The 18,883-nt window shown below is 44.9% G+C and overlaps 1 long non-coding RNA gene across 2 annotated transcripts; it reads right to left on the reverse strand.

Moving 5' to 3' along the window:
- Positions 1-1,389: 1,389 nt before the first annotated feature.
- LOC307224072 lies at positions 1,390-13,848 on the reverse strand. Of its 2 annotated transcripts, none has more exons than XR_013842401.1 (2): positions 10,380-13,848; positions 1,390-10,333 (listed from the first exon to the last, which is right to left on the reverse strand). It is a non-coding gene; the product is annotated as an uncharacterized lncRNA (long non-coding RNA). The 2 variants fall into 2 exon arrangements; XR_013842402.1 differs by having other exon boundaries at positions 1,390-10,337.
- Between the last annotated feature and the right edge of the window lie 5,035 nt (positions 13,849-18,883).

Here is an 18,883-nt window from a genome sequence, read left to right on the forward strand (position 1 = left end):
AGGATGTCCCGGTTTTCTTTGGGGAAATGTTGGAGGGTATGGAGTTATACAACCCCAAGCCAAGGAGATAAGTAACTATATAACCTTTAGAAGACATCTGAAGGCATGTTTAATTTTTTATAAAAAATATTTTTATATATGGAAGCTGCCCAGAGTGGCTGGGGCAACCCAGTCAGATGGGCGGCTTATAAATAATAATAGCTAAGTTGGTTAGAACGTGGTGCTGGTAATGCCAAGGTTGCAGGTTTGATCCCCGCGTGTGACAGCTGCATAATCCTGCATTGCAAGAGGTTGGGCTAGATGATCCTCAGGCACCCTTCTAACTCTATGATTCTATTATTTTAATGGAACAGGCATTCCTATTTTCACCGGAGAAATGTTGGAGGGTATGTAAGGCCCAGTGTTTAGAGTGTCACGACTATGACCCAAGATACTCTGGTTCAATTCCCCACTTATCCATGAAGCTCACTGGGTTACTTATTATTTCTCGGCCTAACTTAACTCAGAGTTGTTGCCGGGGTAAAATGGTTGTGGGGGACACATGTACACGACCTCACAAACCATTTATGGGGAGGGTAATATGAGTGAGTCATTTTTATTCCCCCACCAGCTGCACAATTGTGTGCACATTTTTATCTGCAGCACCCATGGAAAGCTGGATGGACTCAATCAATCCAACACAGGCCCATGAAAACAACTGGGACTCAAAGGGATGTGGGGTGGGGTGGGGGACCCCAAGGCAATGGGGCTAGGCAGGTGGGTTCAATACAAAAGGCAATGCCTATGGGTAAAGCTTTGTAGAGCACAGGTTGCTGTCAAAGATGCTTTGCCGGAGAGTTTCTACTCACTGAGCGGTTCATTTTTAAATAAGGAAGCCCTTGAAACAGTCCGTGCTGAGATTTATGAATGTTTCATGTGACTTGTAGCTTTGTTGGTGCAGCTGTTTTATACTGTGCATCTTTTGTAGACTCTATTGGGAGCCAATTGGGGAGCTTTAAGACATGTTCTGCAGTGTCAAACAAACAAACAAACAAACAAACAAACAAACAAACAAACAAACAAACAAGAAATCCTGTGTATAATAAGGCACATGCTCCTAATGGGAAACCTTCTCCAATTTCCAGATGTAGGATTTATCAGTGGCAATGGCAATGGACACAGCCTGTTCCCTAAAGGCACTCTCTTCTTTTAGGATTTCATGCATGTATCCGTTCTATTGAAGGTTCTGAAGGAAGCCCTTAAGTGCTAAAGCCAGAACAAAACGATATCACTCCTTCAAAGATCTCTGCCATAAAGATGCTGCTCACATCTTTCACTATGATCTGCAGTCCTGATGGCAATTGCTTTCGAAGCTTGTAACGGAAGGAAGAACACCAGACTGCCATAATGAAACTTGTGTAGGATTTGATTTATTTCCATCCCCCCCCACAGTAATCTATTGCATTTTTGGTACATATATATATTTATACATATATTATTCATTTCCATAAACTGTTGCTATAGATATCCTATGTACATGCAAGTAAGTAACTGTTTCTATAGAACTGCCTCATCACAAGTTAAACAGCAATACAGGTCTTTGTCTCCAGAAAAATAAAATAAAGGTACAATTTGCCATGAGTAGATTTAGCACCTCAAATATTGCCCATAAGTCATAAGGGAAGATACACCTGATCATCTTTCATCACCTAGGTTGTGATGTGCCCACATGGGCTGGTTAAGTGCCAAAAATTTTTTTGGTGCAGAAAAAGAATGATGTGGTGTCCCACCATCGCAATCTGCAACATTTTGGCTGATGTGCTAATCTGAGAGAGCTCTTTCAGGCTCGTAGCCAAATTATTTTACTTGTAACCGTTGCTGAAACGGAAAATATGATTTTTGAAAAGGAGAGGGGAACAGAAACACATTAACAGGGTGAGTAAATTCCCATACTGATTCCAGTGGGTGGCGGCATGGCCTAATAATCTCCAAATACAAAAAGAGCAACTGCAGGCTCACTCAAGATGATGCTCACTCATGTTCCTTTAAAGGCACCTTCATGTTGGCATGATCATACTGTCAACCACTGCAATGTGAATATGATTTCTCTCAAGCATGTACTGTTTTGCTTCCACTTGTCTGCAGGTCAGGTTTCCCCCAGTGGTCTAGTTAGGTGGGACGATCACAGTCTTTGCATGGTGAAAGTTCTGATCTGGTCCCTGGTCCCTCTGATTAAAAGCATCGGTAGCAAGTAATGGGCAAGACCTCTGCCTGAAACTACGGAGAGCTACTAGTAGTCAGCATAGTAGACAATGCAGAAAGGTGGGCATCTTCCTGTATTGCTTTCAAATGAGCGTGAGGGGATCTCAGTAGGTGTAGCTTGTTCTGCAAGGATGAGGAAAGCTGAACCTGCACCCTCTTTGCCTCTTGGCCACCTTCATGGGCTCCAGATCCTGAGAATGCCCTGCATTAGCAAGAGTAACTCAGAAGCCACATGGGGCTTTCCTCATCATAGCTGAGATGTTACTGTCCCCCAGCATCCTGCAACCTTTGAAGGGAAATGCAACATCTCCAAGCTGCAACCTGACAGGTGGTGCTAATCTTGGCTGCTGTTTGGACCTGACTTGATCTGACTGTGGATTATCTTTAAATATAGTCTACTCTGAGGTCTAGGAGCAGAGTGGCCAAGAAATATGAACAACTTTTTAAAAAGGGTGTTAATGAATGGCAAATATTTCTCTAGGGCTGTTGAGAACTAATGATGTAAAAAGAGAGAGAGGAATTAACTAGAACCAAAAGTGAGAACATTTAATATGCATCCTGCCCTCCTTTACTACTGAATGTCGTTGTGTGACCAATTCAAATTATTTGAATGTCACCTTTTCCCCTGGCCATCTCTCTCCCACCTGTGATCATGGCAAATGTCCATCTGGTCTCAGTCCTGAGACGAGAAAGATTATTACCCTTCATGGCTGACAGCTTCCTATTTTCTATCACCGACTAGCATGTCTAACCTCCAAATGAGCACCATCTGCATCTCCACCTGAACGTCAGTTTTCCTCGCATGGATTCTCACTTTGCTTGCCAACATGTGTTTGCATCCTGGATGGGAGGTGTGAAAGGTGATACGAGCTTGGCACATCTTTTGCATAAGATCCTATTTTTGACTGCTGCTTCTCTTTTTCATCCTGTACATTTATATGAAGGGACGTGGGTGGTGCTGTGGGTTAAACCACAGAGCCTAGGGCTTGCCGATCAGAAGGTCGGCGGTTCGAATCCCTGCGACGGGGTGAGCTCCTGTTGCTCAGTCCCTGATCCTGCCAACCTAGCAGTTTGAAAGCACGACAAAGTGCAAGTAGATAAACAGGTACTGCTCCAGCGGGAAGGTAAACGGCGTTTCTGTGCGCTGCTCTGGTTCGCCAGAAGTGGCTTAGTCATGCTGGCCACATGACCCGGAAGCTGTACGCCGGCTCCCTCAGCCAATAAAGCGAGACGAGCGCTGCAACCCCAGAGTCAGTCACAACTGGACCTCATGGTCAGGGGTCCCTTTACCTTTACCTTTATATGAAGGGATTTATAAACTATATGATGCCAGTCTGCTTAAGAGTCCTTAAAGACTCCATATCTACACTAGCCTTCCCTAACCTGGTACACTCCAGATGATTTTGACCACAACCTTTAATTTCAAGATCATGGGTTCAAGCCCCACATTAGGCAGAAGGATTCCTCCATGGATGGAGGCTGGAGTAGATGACCCTTGTGGTCCCTTTCCAATGCTACAATTCTATGATTCTATGACTCTAATTCTGATGAACCCCATCCAGCATGGCCAAAGGTCAGAGAGGATGGGAGTTGTAGTCTAAAATATCTGGAGGGCATGAGGTTGAAGGTTGATCTAGATTGACATTTGCCAGGGACTTTTGGAAACAATCCCTAGAGCCAATGGGAGCTCTGTCACTATCAAGACAATACTTTTTGTAGACTTTTTCCTCCTTTAAACATAAAACAAATTTTGTACGGCACACAACACATTCTGGAACAGAACCTTTGCGTGTGGACAGGACCATGGCTGTGATAGTAAGCACACTTACTAGGAAACAAGTCCTGTTGAACTCTGTGGGACTAACATCTGATTAAACATACTTAGGAGAAGGACAGCTCTTACACTGAGATAAATGAAGTACCGGAACAATTTAGCACGTGGTGTGTGGCATCTGTAAGCTGAAGCCTCCAAAATATCCATGGGTCGCCGAGGTACATTTTACTACGTTACACAATATATCCAGAAATACAATTGTTCTTGTGATCCTAACTGTCCTTGAAAAGTCTCTAGTGAATATCTGGTTCTTTGCCACCATGGTCAGATCCTGTGCTACAATAGCCACTGGCAATTCTGCTAAAGCGCACTGGAGAGTTGCTGCACAATGTTTATTCTGGAAAAGAGATTCTTTGCCTCACTGCTCTCTGCGTACAATTTCAAGCCCAGCCCAGCATTGCGGTTTGTATCTGCATTAAAATGCAGTGTTAAGCTGTTCCAAGGCACTGTATGGCAGTAAGACATGTTCTAGCAATGGTGTAGAGAGCCACTACATTCCACAAGCGAGCGTGGAGAAGAGGCATTTCTGAAGTAAGATGGGAGCAGGGTCTCAGAGCAGTCAGCAGCACAGCAACCTGAAAGTCACCCCCCCTCCACGATTCAGCCAATTAGGCAAGCACAGCCCTACCTGATTGAAGGCTCTTTTGGATAGCAAGCAATAATACGTAGTGTAGCTCTTCCTGGGCTGTATCAGATAGGGAAGCCACTTATTTCCACAACCCTCTCCCTGCATATGGAAATTGACATGCCAGGAAAAAAGAGGTTTAGCCCAGCCTTCTCCTTAAACTGCTTGATTTCCATATAGAAGGAAATTTATATCTGAAGTGTATCATCCAGGAAGGATCAAACTTGTTATCTCTGCACACTCGAATGGGCACCGGCATTTCACAGCCATTTGTTACTCGGCAGACGCAGCTGATAAGCAGCAGAACAGGGCTAGCTTAGCACCAGCCACCGAATGCATCATGGCTGCTCTGACTACTCGTCTATAAATTTGGGGAACTAATGGTATATGAAGTCACTCACAAACGACCACACAATTTTGATGCCCAGTTAAAACTTTGCTAGGAAGCAAACTGATTCTGCACTTCCCATGCTATATATCTTTTTGGCCTTCTAAACACTTGGCACATTTTTGGCAGGATGTTTTTGTGGAAGGGCAGGCTTCAGCTAACCAGCTGTGCTTCTTGCTGCTGTAAAACAGATTTTTTTCCACATGCATTATGCTCAAGCATTACTAAGACTAGTTCCTAAATAAATTTAGGAACATGCGAATAGCTTGCACACGGCGGGTAGAGTAGTTAAATCTGACTTAAAACAGGAGGTTCTTTTTAGTAAAGCAAATGCTTGAAAACAAAGGACAGGGGATTCAAAGAAAAGAGGCAAGCCACCACCGTGATTTCAATTGCTTGGAATAAGAGTGCAGCAAAACAAAAGACGCTGGCTATTCTGAGGGTCTACAAGAGCAGTGCAGCCAGCCATTGGCCTCATTTATCCTCCAGGATGCCATGGAAGTGATGGGAAAGGGAATTTTTCTAATGCAGCCTTTGCCAGCTCTATTTAATACTCAACTGTCTTCCCGGAAGGGGAAATCTATCATGTCAGAAACCATGCAAAGGGAAAGCTCAAATGTCTTTCTTTATATGGTGCTGCTAGACTCTCCCCCCCCCCCATTATGTTCTGCTTTCGCCCTGCAGCTTGGCTTGGGATGGCCTAGAAACAAAGGCAGGTGGGGACACCTTAATATAGTAACACAGCTGCATTTCTGGAAACACTTTCCTTGAGGAGAGGGAGAGGCGGGAGCCTTGTCACATGAGCTGCCTGCAGAGCCACCAGGAGTGCTATTACCCCGCCTCCTTTGACTGGGAGCCAAAAGGCGTGTATTGACAGAGCTTGCTTGGCTCTTAGGGAAGTGAGGAAGGCTTTCAAAGGTGGCTCCCCAGTTGGAGTCCACCCGACAATGCAAAAGTGTGCCCTTGACAATCCTATAGGGGGGAAACTAGAGAATAGGCAGACGGGAATTTCTTAGCAATAGAACACCAGAAAAATGAAAGGTAGCGGCTCATACTGTGGTACCTCAGGTTACATACGCTTCAGGTTACAGACTCTGCTAACCCAGAAATAGTGCTTCAGGTTAAGAACTTTGCTTCAGGATGAGAACAGAAATCGTGCTCCGGCGGCGCGGTGGCAGCGGGAGGCCCCATTAGCTAAAGTGGTGCTTCAGGTTAAGAACAGTTTCAGGTTAAGTACAGACCTCGGGAACAAATTAAGTACATAACCTGAGGTACCACTGTATAACTGACTTGGCCTCCTTGCATACAAATTTCTACCACCGAAAATATGGGATTTCTTGATATTCAGGCTTTCTGAACCTGCAGGGCACACATTCTGCACCCACACTTAGGAAGCTGCCTTCAATTGAATCAGACCATTGTTCCACCTGGCTTAGTATTGTGTGCACTAACAAACAGCAGCTCTCTGGGATTTCAGAGTTTTCTCCCAGCCCTACCTGAAGACACCAGGTATTGAACTTTGGGCCTTCTGCACTCAAAGCAGATGCGCTGCCACTGACCTATGCCTCCCCCCGTTTCCCCCCTACATTGGTGGAAAGGAGAGAAGCTCCCAGGTTCAATCCTTGCATCTCCAGGTAGGGCTGGGAACACCCCCTGCCTGGAACTCGTTTTAGATAGCTGCTACTAGTCAGTGTAGAGGGTGCTGGGGGAGACGGAGCAATGGTCCAATGCAGTATAAGGCAGTTTTCCCTGTTCGTAATACTGTCCGCCTCAGTTTGTCCCCTAAGTGTAGTGGCTGGAACGCTATGAGACACTGCATGAAAAAGAAGGGCTGGGTCAATCTATAGTCATAAGCCTCAAGAATTGCCAAACAGCAGGTGTCATGTGAAAACCCATGGTGTAAATACAACGCTCGCACTGTTTAATTTATCAGAAGCTGCTTAAGGAACTCATAATTCACACTTGCAGGGTTACTTGCTCCCCATAATCAATCAGCTGCCTTATCCCAAGGTTGCAACACGCCTTTTGCAATAGCGGACCAGCTGGTTCGATAGATGTGGCCTCTCAGAGCTCCACCCAGTCCTTTTATGCCACAGCTAGGCTTGTAACCCTAGAGCTAGGGTTTGAAAGAACAACACAAGCCAGCCTACTGTGATATTAGAGGCAATTGAGCTATGGGCATCAAGGGAGCTGCAGTAGGAAGAATGATCCATGACTGAAGAGGAAATTTCAAGAGTAACCTCAGTGGGTGAGCAGTGGAATGCAAGAACTATCAAGACATTCATTGTCTATCATTAGATATAAAGGAAAAAGTATACAGTACGTTGCAATTTCTTGATTAAGGCAACTCATCTGCACCTCCTATTTTAGCTGCAAATCCTTTGGTCCTAGTTGAGGGGGGGGGTGTATTTCTCTGGTTTTGTATAGAACCCTGTTTACCATTTGTGAATCACTAATAGATAGCCTTTGAGACTGAAGATGAGAGAGACAGGATGCAGCGGACACCAAGAAGACTCAGCGTCAGGGAAAGGAGTTAAATGCTTAATAGCTAGGTGTAGATTCATCAGGCCCAAAGGAAGGGATCCAGATTGGCTATAGAGACTTCTGCATGTTATCTTCCTGTCTGGCCAAATCAATCATCCAGTTTGACACAGCAAGAGCAAACAAAAGGCCTAGCAATTAGATACTTGGTGAGACTGGGGTATGGACTCTAAAGTTAATGCATTCCTCTATGTGTTGTCAAATTGAGTCCATCCATTAACTTAATTCCATGTGACTCTGGGTGGTGAGTGAGCAGTGCAGGATCACCAGGCAAAATGACTGCAACACTGACAAGAACCAGAGATATTTAAGATACGTGCCCAACTTTGCTCTAAGCTTCCCTAAGCCATCAGCATCAAGAGAAGTATTTGTGTATTCACAAGTGCAGCCCAGAACTCATATGCACGACTCACATGAAAGCAAGCAGAAATGGGGTTGAGAGCTGAGGCTTAAGGCTGGGGTTGGCATTGTCAACACTGAAGCAGTGGGGAGGTGGGGGCTATGACCAAGCAATTGCATGACCACTTCACTAGATTTAGCCTTCCCTAGTCATGCAGATTGCTCAGCTGATGGACTTCAGCCTCGGAAAACTGTGTCCTCCATGGACATTTTCATCACAACAAGTTGAGTAAGGCACACGGGTCTACAGAGGGCAGGGGTAGCCAATGCCGCGCTCTCCAGATGTTGGTGGACTTCAACTTCCATAAGACCCAAGGATTATGGGAGCTGGGAGTCCATCAACATCTGGGAGGCACCATGTTGGCTCCCCCCAACGTAGGGTATCTGTTTAACACTGACTGGGAAGTAGTAGGGGAAAGGTTGCTATTGTTCTCCAATGAAAGTGAGGCATACACAACTGGGCTCGGAGCAAGGGAATCTTTTAAGTTTCACTCTCCCTTCCACCTAAGTTCTTCTCCGCTCTCTCAGAGCTACAGCTAATTAGTTACAGATTCTGACTGTGGAATTTCCTACACAGAAATAAAAACCATGCAATCTGGCCTGATCAATAACAAAGGCAGCTTTGCATGTTTGGCTTGAGATGTTCCTTCGCTTTCTATGGTGCTTTCCACCATGTAAGATGATGGGAGAAGTGTTTGCCATGGGTTGCCATGGCTATGAAGGATACTTCCAGCCGCAGAAATGAGTGATGGGGCTGGAAGCATGAAGAGAACCAGACAAGTTACCCTGCTCCATTTCCAAAGCAGAGTGCAAGTTAACGGATTCATGAATCAGATAACTTGGTTAAAGAAAAAACCACATTGATCCAAATGTGTTGAATCAACCTAAAAAAAAAGTCTCTGATTAATTGGGCAGTAAATTTACTTTTTAAAAAAAGGTTTTAGCATACAGTGGACGCACGGGTTGCAAATGTGATCCGTGTGGGAGGCACGTTTGCAACCCGCAGCATTCGCAACCCACAGCACCACGTCTGTGCACGCGTGGGTTGCGATTTGGTGCTTCTGCACATGCGCAAAGCACAATTTAGTGCTTCTGCGCGTGCACGCCCACCGAAACCCGGAAGTAACCTGTTTTGGTACTTCCGGGCTTCAGCGTGTCCGTAACCTGAAAAAACACAACCTGAAGCGTTTGTAACCCGAGGTATGACTGTAGTACTGATTAAAACAACTGATGCCATTTCCAAAAAGACACCCTTCCTGGCCTCAGAAAGAATAGGGAATGCCTCTTCCAAGATTAAAAGAGCATCTCTATTCAGAGCAAGGTGTGTGTTGCGGGGGAGGGGGGAGGCTATTAAAGAAACTGCTTGTATTCAGTCCACAGAAAGAGGATCCTAAGAGAGACAGCAGGCTCCCTGTTTATAAATGTTTTAAAGGATGTCAGAAAGTAGAAGGGGAATAATTATTCAGGAGGAACATTGTTTGGGATAGGAGCAGAGAAATGTGAGTTTAAGTTACAGGCCTGCAGATTTATGTTCAACATGAGAGGGAAACTGCCAAACCCCGAGAGCATTTCACCAACAGAGCAAGCTGCCCTTTAAGAAAAGGTTAGCGCCAGAATCAGGGTGTCCTACCTTCCTGCTGGCAATGTAACAGACCCATGGGAGGCCAACACTCGTTTTCTATGGAGGAATGAGGAGAGGAAGATTCTGGAAGCTGAAACGTTAGGGAATAGGATGGTCCCCTTGGGACAAGTGTCATAGGCAATCTTGGATGGCACTGGAAACAAAACTGTCAGCCAAGCCATGCTACTCATTGGCTCTCAGAGCCTGTGGTCATTTTAGACTCTGAACCTACTGTTCATGTGGAGGGTATTCTATAGATAACACACATTTCTTCAATGTGTGATAAACCCACCCTGCTGTATTTTGGGGACCCTCCTTCTCATTCTGGAGCTCTGGATTGCTGCCCCAAAGCCCCTGCCCTGGCCAGTTCCATATGCATGCAATCATGGCTGGGCTTTGCTCCAAGAACCGCTGTGAGTGGAAAGAAACTCACCACAGACACAGTCATGGCTGAGGCAGCTGTGCGTGGAACAGTTTTGCAGCACAGGAGCTGAAAGTGAAGTGAGTGAATTAGTACTGGGCATGTTCCCATGGACCACATTCCTGGTTAAGCATCATAGGTAGAGCTGGAGGCACAGAAATGCCCCTGAAAAGCACAATCATACATCTCAGGGTGCTTCAGTGCCCTAAGTCAGCTATGCATCCTGTATAATCCCCAAGTGGCCTAGGTCTCTCTCTCTCTCTCTCTCTCTCTCTCTCTCTCTCTCTCTCTGTGTGTGTGTGTGTGTACATTGGTACTGCTGGAGACCACTGCCTCCAGCAGCTCTTTGACCTGGTATACTGAATGGCACATCCTGTTCCCCCCTAAATAAGAGCCATGTAGATGTGGCATGACTGACACAGCTACATCACAAAAGGTGGAGGTTTCACCTCTTTCAGAATAGGTGCCACAAGGCAAGGCTACCCAGCAGAGGGGATGGATGCTTTAAGAAGGGAGTCAAGCAGAGCACAACTGCTGAGCTTGGATAACTGTGTCTCTGCAAAAGGTGTATGGAAAGCGGACCTTCCCGCATCTTTGACATCTGCAGCATCACTGATCCAGATTGCTGGATGTGTTTGGAGTTATCCAAAGGATTTCATGGTTGCACTAACCTGCTACTTTCTGGGCGACTGAAACGGAAAGAGATTAGTCTTTTTGCTGCCAGCAGAATAACCGGCAGGAGTTCTGAGGGATGTGCTTGGAATCAAAGAGTGAGGCAAGGATAATGAGATCCTGCCCGGGATTGCAAAAGGCCAAAGGGGTAAATTTGAGTATCTACCATTTTAGCTGCTTGAAGAACTACACAATTACATAAAAACCCTTGTATTAAATATTTTACTCCCCCACCCGCCTTTTGTAATATTATATGCTTTTGTCTAACATCAACAGGATGCCCAAATCATGTTGATAAGAGCTGAATTACCTCCAGAAGGTAGGTGGAGAGCACAGATGCTCTGCTGTGCAGGATGTGCTATCGCTGCACACATTTGCTCCTCTCTGCAGTCCAAAAGCAGCAGGCACGCCGCCCAGTTGCTTGGGGTGGGAGGCGCAGCTGTGTTTTGGTGCATTCCAGCTGGCCTGAGGCTCTCCTGCCTGAAGTAGCCAGAGGGTAAATTTTGTCTGCAAATTTCTGTGCCCGACGCTGACAGCCCCAATTGTTCACTGGCACCATTTTCCTCTGCACTGCTGGACCGGGAGGCTGTCAGCTCCAAGGTCGCTGCTAGGTAGCTCTGGCGCTTCCCGCAAAACTATGGGAGCAGCGTTTGGAGAAGAGCTAGACAACCCTGCGCAGAAAATCACAAAAGAAAAGCAAGCGGGGCAAAAAGCCCTTGAGCAACAATGTGAACAGTAATACTGCCTGTGCTGTAAGGCTGGACCATTTCAGATCACAGGTGGGAGGAGTGCATGGCTGGATGCTCCCCCAAATAGAAAACAAGGATGCCAAGGAGAGGATTAGGCTAGAATGGTCTCCCTGGCGTATTAGCTTGCCACAGGCAGAAATACTTTTGATGCAAGGAAACATTCAAATGTACAATCGACCACCTGCAGCCTGAATTGGTGCAGTCCTAGAAGTCCTAAATTATTATTATTTTCTTGCTCTGCATCCTTGAAGAGGACTCTCCAAGGGTTCAATTTAAGCACTTTTTTTAATTTTAAGCAATTTAAGGGGGAGGTATTGTTTTGTTGTTGCTTTAATTATGTATATTGTGTTTTTATGCTGTGAACCGTCCTGAGATCTACAGATGAAGGGCAGTATACAAATTTAATCAATACATAAATAAATAATGAAAACACAAAGTCTAGTAAGCGATACCATTTTATACTGCCTCTTTCATTCTCCAATCAACAGGAAAGGCTAGATCAGACCAACAGGCCCATCTAGAGTAGCACTCTCTCATCTGACTATGACTACGGAGGCGCTCAGGGAAAGTCTAAGAGGAGGGCACAAAACCATTATCCACTCCGGCTTGTTAGCCTCCAACATCTTGTGGCGCCAACAAAGCCATGTAGAGATTGATCATTAAAATTCCTTCCTGCTGAGAAGACAGTAATTAATCAGGGAACAGTGGCTGTATCATCATTGTGGGGCAACTGGCCACTGGTTCAATCAGTTGATTTATATTGCAATGAGTCCCAGGTGTGATTCTGGTGATCCAGAGGAAGGGGACCTACCTGTGCGTACATAATTTCTCTCCTGAATGAGGGCAGAAATATGGTGCCTGAGCCGAAGAGTTATGAGGCCTCAACAGGATGCATTGCAGGAAGCATCCTGTGCCTAACCCCATTTTCTAGCTAGTTTATAAATACCATGATTGGTAATTTACAGCTAATATTAGCATTGTTTTCTTCCAGGTTTTTTTTTGGGGGGGGGGGCATCTCTCTGGAAAAAACCATAGAGCCATAGAGCCATAAAAGGATGAGTCTAAGGAAGCTCTACAGCAACTTTTATCAAAATGGTGCCTTCAGAAATTTTGACTACAACTCCCATCGGCCCCAGACACCATAGACATGCTTGTCAAGTCTGATTGAAACTGTAGGCTAAAACCTCTGGAGGGTGTCAGGTTGGTTGGTGAGAACTGCCCTATAACCCCAATTGTCTACTTCCCTGTACGCCCTAAAGGTACATACTGAAAAAAGCTGCGCAGCCTTTCAAGAGGAACTGTGAAGTCCCTGGTCAGGTTGTCTACTTTTAAGCAATGACCCGCCTTATTAAAAAGGAAAGTTTTGATATGGAAATGGAAACTGATCCATGTTCAACTGAACCTCAAAAACAAAACGTTTCTTCCTTCAGCCTTGCATGCATGAATTGGTTTAAACTCAATCTGACATAAACTCAGTTGAGCACCTGCACTTGCAACATCCCAAATGACAAGATGGCTAATCACAGAAAACAGGAGCATTGTGTGATGCTCAAGGTGATCTCAAGGCAAGATGATGAAGCTTTCAGGGCTGAGCATCACATACAGCTTCCATAATAGTGGCTTATTCCACGGAAGGCCATGCTGTTGCATAATGGGATGCATTACTCATGGGCACACAAGGCGACCAGAGCAATCTTGCAAAAGATGAGCCTATAAGCCTCCAATATGGGCAGACATGAAAGGTTCACCTTTTGGCCACTGATATCTATTATTTGATACTTTGATGAATGGAGTTCTGTCCTTCCTTCTTTAACTGGATGGAAGAAAACCTAGGTAAGTGTCTTCGGTTAAGACTCTCAATCAAACGGAGACGAATTACACCATCATATAGGGCCCCCTTATGACTTGACACCACTTTACATATCACAGTATTTCATGATACCTGACAATTAAGGGATATATTGGAAGCTTTTTGTTGTTCTCTAGTTGAGTAACTCATCGCTACAATGATGTAGGACCATCTGCCAATGTGATTTTTGCCCTAGCTGGAATTTACCAAATTACAAATTCTTTACAAATTCTTGTAAAGAAGCTGGTAAAATGTGGACTTGACTATGCTACCACTCAGTGGATTTGTAACTGGCTGACTGACCGAACCCAAAGGGTGCTCATCAATGGTTCCTCTTCATCCTGGAGAAGAGTGACTAGTGGGGTGCCACAGGGTTCTGTCTTGGGCCCGGTCTTATTCAACATCTTTATCAACGACTTGGATGATGGACTCAAGGGCATCCTGATCAAATTTGCAGATGACACCAAACTGGGAGGGGTGGCTAACACCCCAGAGGACAGGATCACACTTCAAAATGACCTTGACACATTAGAGAACTGGGCCAAAACAAACAAGATGAATTTTAACAGGGAGAAATGTAAAGTATTGCACTTGGGCAAAAAAAATATGAGAGGCACAAATAGAAGATGGGTGACACCTGGCTTGAGAGCAGTACATGTGAAAAGGATCTAGGAGTCTTGGTTGACCACAAACTTGACATGAGCCAACAGTGTGACGCGGCAGCTAAAAAAGCCAATGCAATTCTGGGCTGCATCAATAGGAGTATAGCATCTAGATCAAGGGAAGTAATAGTGTCACTGTATTTTGCTCAGGTCAGACCTCACCTGGAGTACTGTGTCCAGTTCTGGGCACCACAGTTCAAGAAGGACACTGACAAACTGGAATGGGTCCAGAGGAGGGCAACCAAAATGGTCAAAGGCCTGGAAAAGATGCCTTATGAGGAACGGCTAAGGGAGCTGGGCATGTTTAGCCTGGAGAAGAGGAAGTTAAGGGGTGATATGATAGCCATGTTCAAATATATAAAAGGAGGGAGAAAGGTTGTTTTCTGCTGCTCCAGAGAAGCGGACACGGAGCAATGGATCCAAACTACAAGAAAGAAGATTCCACCTAAACATTAGGAAGAACTTCCTGACAGTAAGAGCTGTTTGACAGTGGAATTTGCTGCCAAGGAGTGTGGTGGAGTCTCCTTCTTTGGAGGTCTTTAAGCAGAAGCTTGACAACCATATGTCAGGAGTGCTCTGATGGTGTTTCCTGCTTGGCAGGGGGTTGGACTCGATGGCCCTTGTGGTCTCTTCCAACTCTATGATTCTATGATTCTAATCTTACCAAAGTGCATTTAGCTTTTGTTGAGTTCCTGCAGATGTTATGCCTTAGCAGAACCCAAATCACCTAATATTTTGTGTGAGGGCACATCTAGTGGCCATTCTCTGCACCTGGTGCGACATGGAAGCACATCAGTTTCTCCCTCCGCATTCCACAGCCACTGTTTCAGGGGTTGCACAAAGGATACAGAAGCTTTGATAGACAAAATAAGATGATAAGGCATGTCTCTGAAAACAGCTTTGCGTAGAGCATGGATGGGAATGTGGGGGCAGGATTTGCAAATTTACTGTGGGAATGGTGAAGTTTCTGGCACTCACCAGGCACATAAGAGCCCAGCTGTGATATCCAGTGGAATGTTTTGAAATAATAATATAGCATGAATATGCATGAGAAAGAATGGGAAATGGGGAAAGATCTAAGCTGAGGAAGGACTTGTATCTAAATATCACTGTGGTTGAGGAGTGGGGAAGACAGATAAAGAGAGGATGTGGTTCAAAATAAATGGTTCAGATTTTTCAGATAGCAAATGTGTCTCATACTTTGCCTTTTGCTTTAACAGAAATTTCATTAGAAAACAAACTATTACTAGACATATATCTCTCTACACAGAAGGCAGACATTTTGGTCACCAGTGTAGTGAAATCAGGATCAGATCACACTGAACTTTATTTATTGTGCTAGGAATGCTCTCCTACCTTGCGTTGAACCGAATATGCAGAATAAGCACATTTAAATGCCTAAACAACAGGTATTGCATAGCATAAGGCTCTCTTGACTGAATGTAGGGGGTGCTGCTCAGGTATGGGTGTGTGTGTGAGAGAGAGAGAGAGAGAGAAATATGAATATATGTGTGTTCTGTGTTTATGTGTAGTCTGTGTGTGAGAAAGATGCATTTGGTCAAAGAAAGAAAGAAAGAAAGAAAGAAAGAAAGAAAGAAAGAAAGAGGGTGGGGAGTTTGAATGGTATTGTCTATGAGGAAGGGAGAGAGATGTACTTTGGTAAAGAGAGGAGAAATGGGAGTGTGAAAAAATCAGTATTGTATGAGCTCTACAATCAGGACCAGCATGAGGTTGCCCCGGGGGTGGTGTGGGGGCAAGTGGCAGCAAGTGCATTATGCCACAACCATGGCAGCCATTTTGAGTTATGCCATGCCCTAACAACAGCAGTTTTGTGACTGGTACCCAGAACATTCTCTCAGGATTTAAAATGTGTTCCTGGTCCAAATGTGTTCAGTGGTGGGAGGAAAAAATCCTTAAATAAGGGGGAATGATTAATGGACTTCAATGTCTGTACACTAATGCGCAAAGCATGGGAAATAAACAAGATGAGCTTGAGCTCTTGGTACAGCAAACTAAATATGACATAATAGGCATCACTGAAACCTGGTGGGATAAGTCCCATGATTGGAATGTAATAATGGAGGGATACAATCTATTTTAGAGAAACAGACCAGACAAGAAAGGAGGAGGAGTGGCGTTATATGTCAGGGATGTGTATACCTGTGAAGAGATCCAAGATTTAGAACCTCAAAGCCAAAGTGAGAGCATTTGGGTCAAAATTAAGGGAGAGAAGAATAACAGGGACCTCATTGTGGGAGTTTACTATAGATCCCCAAGCCAAACGGAGGACATAGATGATGCCTTCCTGGAACAGATGGCCAAGCATGCAAAAGGAAGGGAGATAGTAGTAATGGGGGACTTCAATTACCCGGATATTTGTTGGATGTCAAACTCAGCCAAGAGCATAAGGTCAAACAGATTCCTCACTGGCCTTGCAGACAACTTCATTGTCCAGAAAGTGGGAGAAGCAACAAGAGGAACAGCCATTTTAGATCTGGTCCTAACCAATGTTGATGACCTGATTAGTGGGGTAGAAGTGGAAGGATCATTAGGCGCGAGTGATCATGCTCTTCTGAAGTTTACTATACAGCGGAAAGGAGCAGCCAAGCATACTAGGACTCAATTTCTTGACTTTAAGAAAGCCGACTTCATAAAACTTAGGGAAGTGCTGGGTGAGATCCCATGGACAGTAATACTAAAAGGAAAGGGAGTTCATGATGGCTGGGAGTTTGTTAAGAGGGAGATAGTAAAAGCACAACTTCAGGCAATACCAATGAGACGGAAACATGGAAGGTGCCTAAAGAAGCCAGGGTGGCTATCTAAAGAACTTTTAACTGAGTTAAGATTAAAAAAGGATGTGTACAAAAAATGGAAAAGGGGGGAAACCACCAAAGAGGAATTCAAACAAATAGCCAGCACGTGTAGACACAAAGTCAGAAAAGCTAAAGCACAGAATGAACTCAGACTTGCTAGAGAGGTTAAAAGCAACAAAAAAGGCTTTTATGGGTATGTTCGTAGCAAAAGGAAGAACAAAGAAACAGTGGGGTCACTCAAGAGGAAAAGATGGTGAAATGCAAACAGGGGACACAGAAAGGGCTGAACTCCTCAATGCCTTCCTTGCCTCAGTCTTCTCCGATAAAGAAAACAATGCCCGACCTGAAGAATTTGGAGCAAATGATTCAGCAGAGGAAACACAGCCCAGAATAACTGAGATAGTACAAGAATACTTGGCTAGTTTAGATGTATTCAAGTCTCCAGGGCCAGATGAACTGCATCCAAGAGTATTAAAAGAACTGGCAGATGTGATCTCAGAACCACTGGCAGTCATCTTTGAGAATTCCTGGAGAACAGGCGAAGTCCCGGCAGACTGGAGGAGGGCAAATGTTGTCCCTATTTTCAAAAAGGGGAAAAGAGAGGACCCAAATAATTACCGCCCTGTCAGTCTGACATCAATACCAGAGAAGATTCTGGAGTAGATCATTAAGCAAACAGTCTGTGAGCACCTAGAAAGGAATGCTGTGATCACCAATAGTCAGCATGGATTTCTGAAAAATAAGTCATGTCAGACTAACCTGATCTCGATTTTTGACAGAATTACAACCGTGGTAGATGAAGGTTACGCAGTGGATGTAGCCTACCTTGATTTCAGCAAGGCATTTGACAAGGTGTCCCATAATATTCTTGTAAAGAAGCTGGTAAAATGCGGTCTTGACTATGCTACCACTCAGTGGATTTGTAACTGGCTGACTGACCGAACCCAAAGGGTGCTCATCAATGGTTCCTCTTCATCCTGGAGAAGAGTGACTAGTGGGGTGCCACAGGGTTCTGTCTTGGGCCCGGTCTTATTCAACATCTTTATCAACGACTTGGATGATGGACTCAAGGGCATCCTGATCAAATTTGCAGATGACACCAAACTGGGAGGGGTGGCTAACACCCCAGAGGACAGGATCACACTTCAAAATGACCTTGACACATTAGAGAACTGGGCCAAAACAAACAAGATGAATTTTAACAGGGAGAAATGTAAAGTATTGCACTTGGGCAAAAAAAATGAGAGGCACAAATAGAAGATGGGTGACACCTGGCTTGAGAGCAGTACATGTGAAAAGGATCTAGGAGTCTTGGTTGACCGCAAACTTGACATGAGACAACAGTGTGACGCGGCAGCTAAACAAGCCAATGCAATTCTGGGCTGCATCAATAGGAGTATAGCATCTAGATCAAGGGAAGTAATAGTGCCACTGTATTCTGCTCTGGTCAGACCTCACCTGGAGTACTGTGTCGAGTTCTGGGCACCACAGTTCAAGAAGGACACTGACAAAGTGGAACGGGTCCAGAGGAGGGCAACCAAAATGGTCAAAGGCCTGGAAATGATGCCTTATGAGGAACAGCTAAGGGAGCTGGGCATGTTTAGCCTGGAGAAGAGGAGGTTAAGGGGTGATATGATAGCCATGTTCAAATATATAAAAGGATGTCACATAGAGGAGGGAGAAAGGTTGTTTTCTGCTGCTCCAGAGAAGCGGACATGGAGCAATGGATCCAAACTACAAGAAAGAAGATTCCACGTAAACATTAGGAAGAACTTCCTGACAGTAAGAGCTGTTTGACAGTGGAATTTGCTGCCAAGGAGTGTGGTGGAGTCTCCTTCTTTGGAGGTCTTTAAGCAGAGGCTTGACAACCATATGTCAGGAGTGCTCTGATGGTGTTTCCTGCTTGGCAGGGGGTTGGACTCGATGGCCCTTGTGGTCTCTTCCAACTCTATGATTCTAGGTTGACTCCTCTTGTTCTAAGTGGTTCTTCCTTTGTTTCCCCTCAGATTCCATCTTCCTCTCTACCCTTTATTGTCCCACTTGTCAATAAATTTAGATTGTACACTCC

This window comes from Podarcis cretensis (genome assembly GCF_951804945.1).
Source record: "Podarcis cretensis genome assembly, chromosome: 1".
Classification (NCBI taxonomy): Eukaryota; Metazoa; Chordata; class Lepidosauria; order Squamata; family Lacertidae; genus Podarcis; species Podarcis cretensis.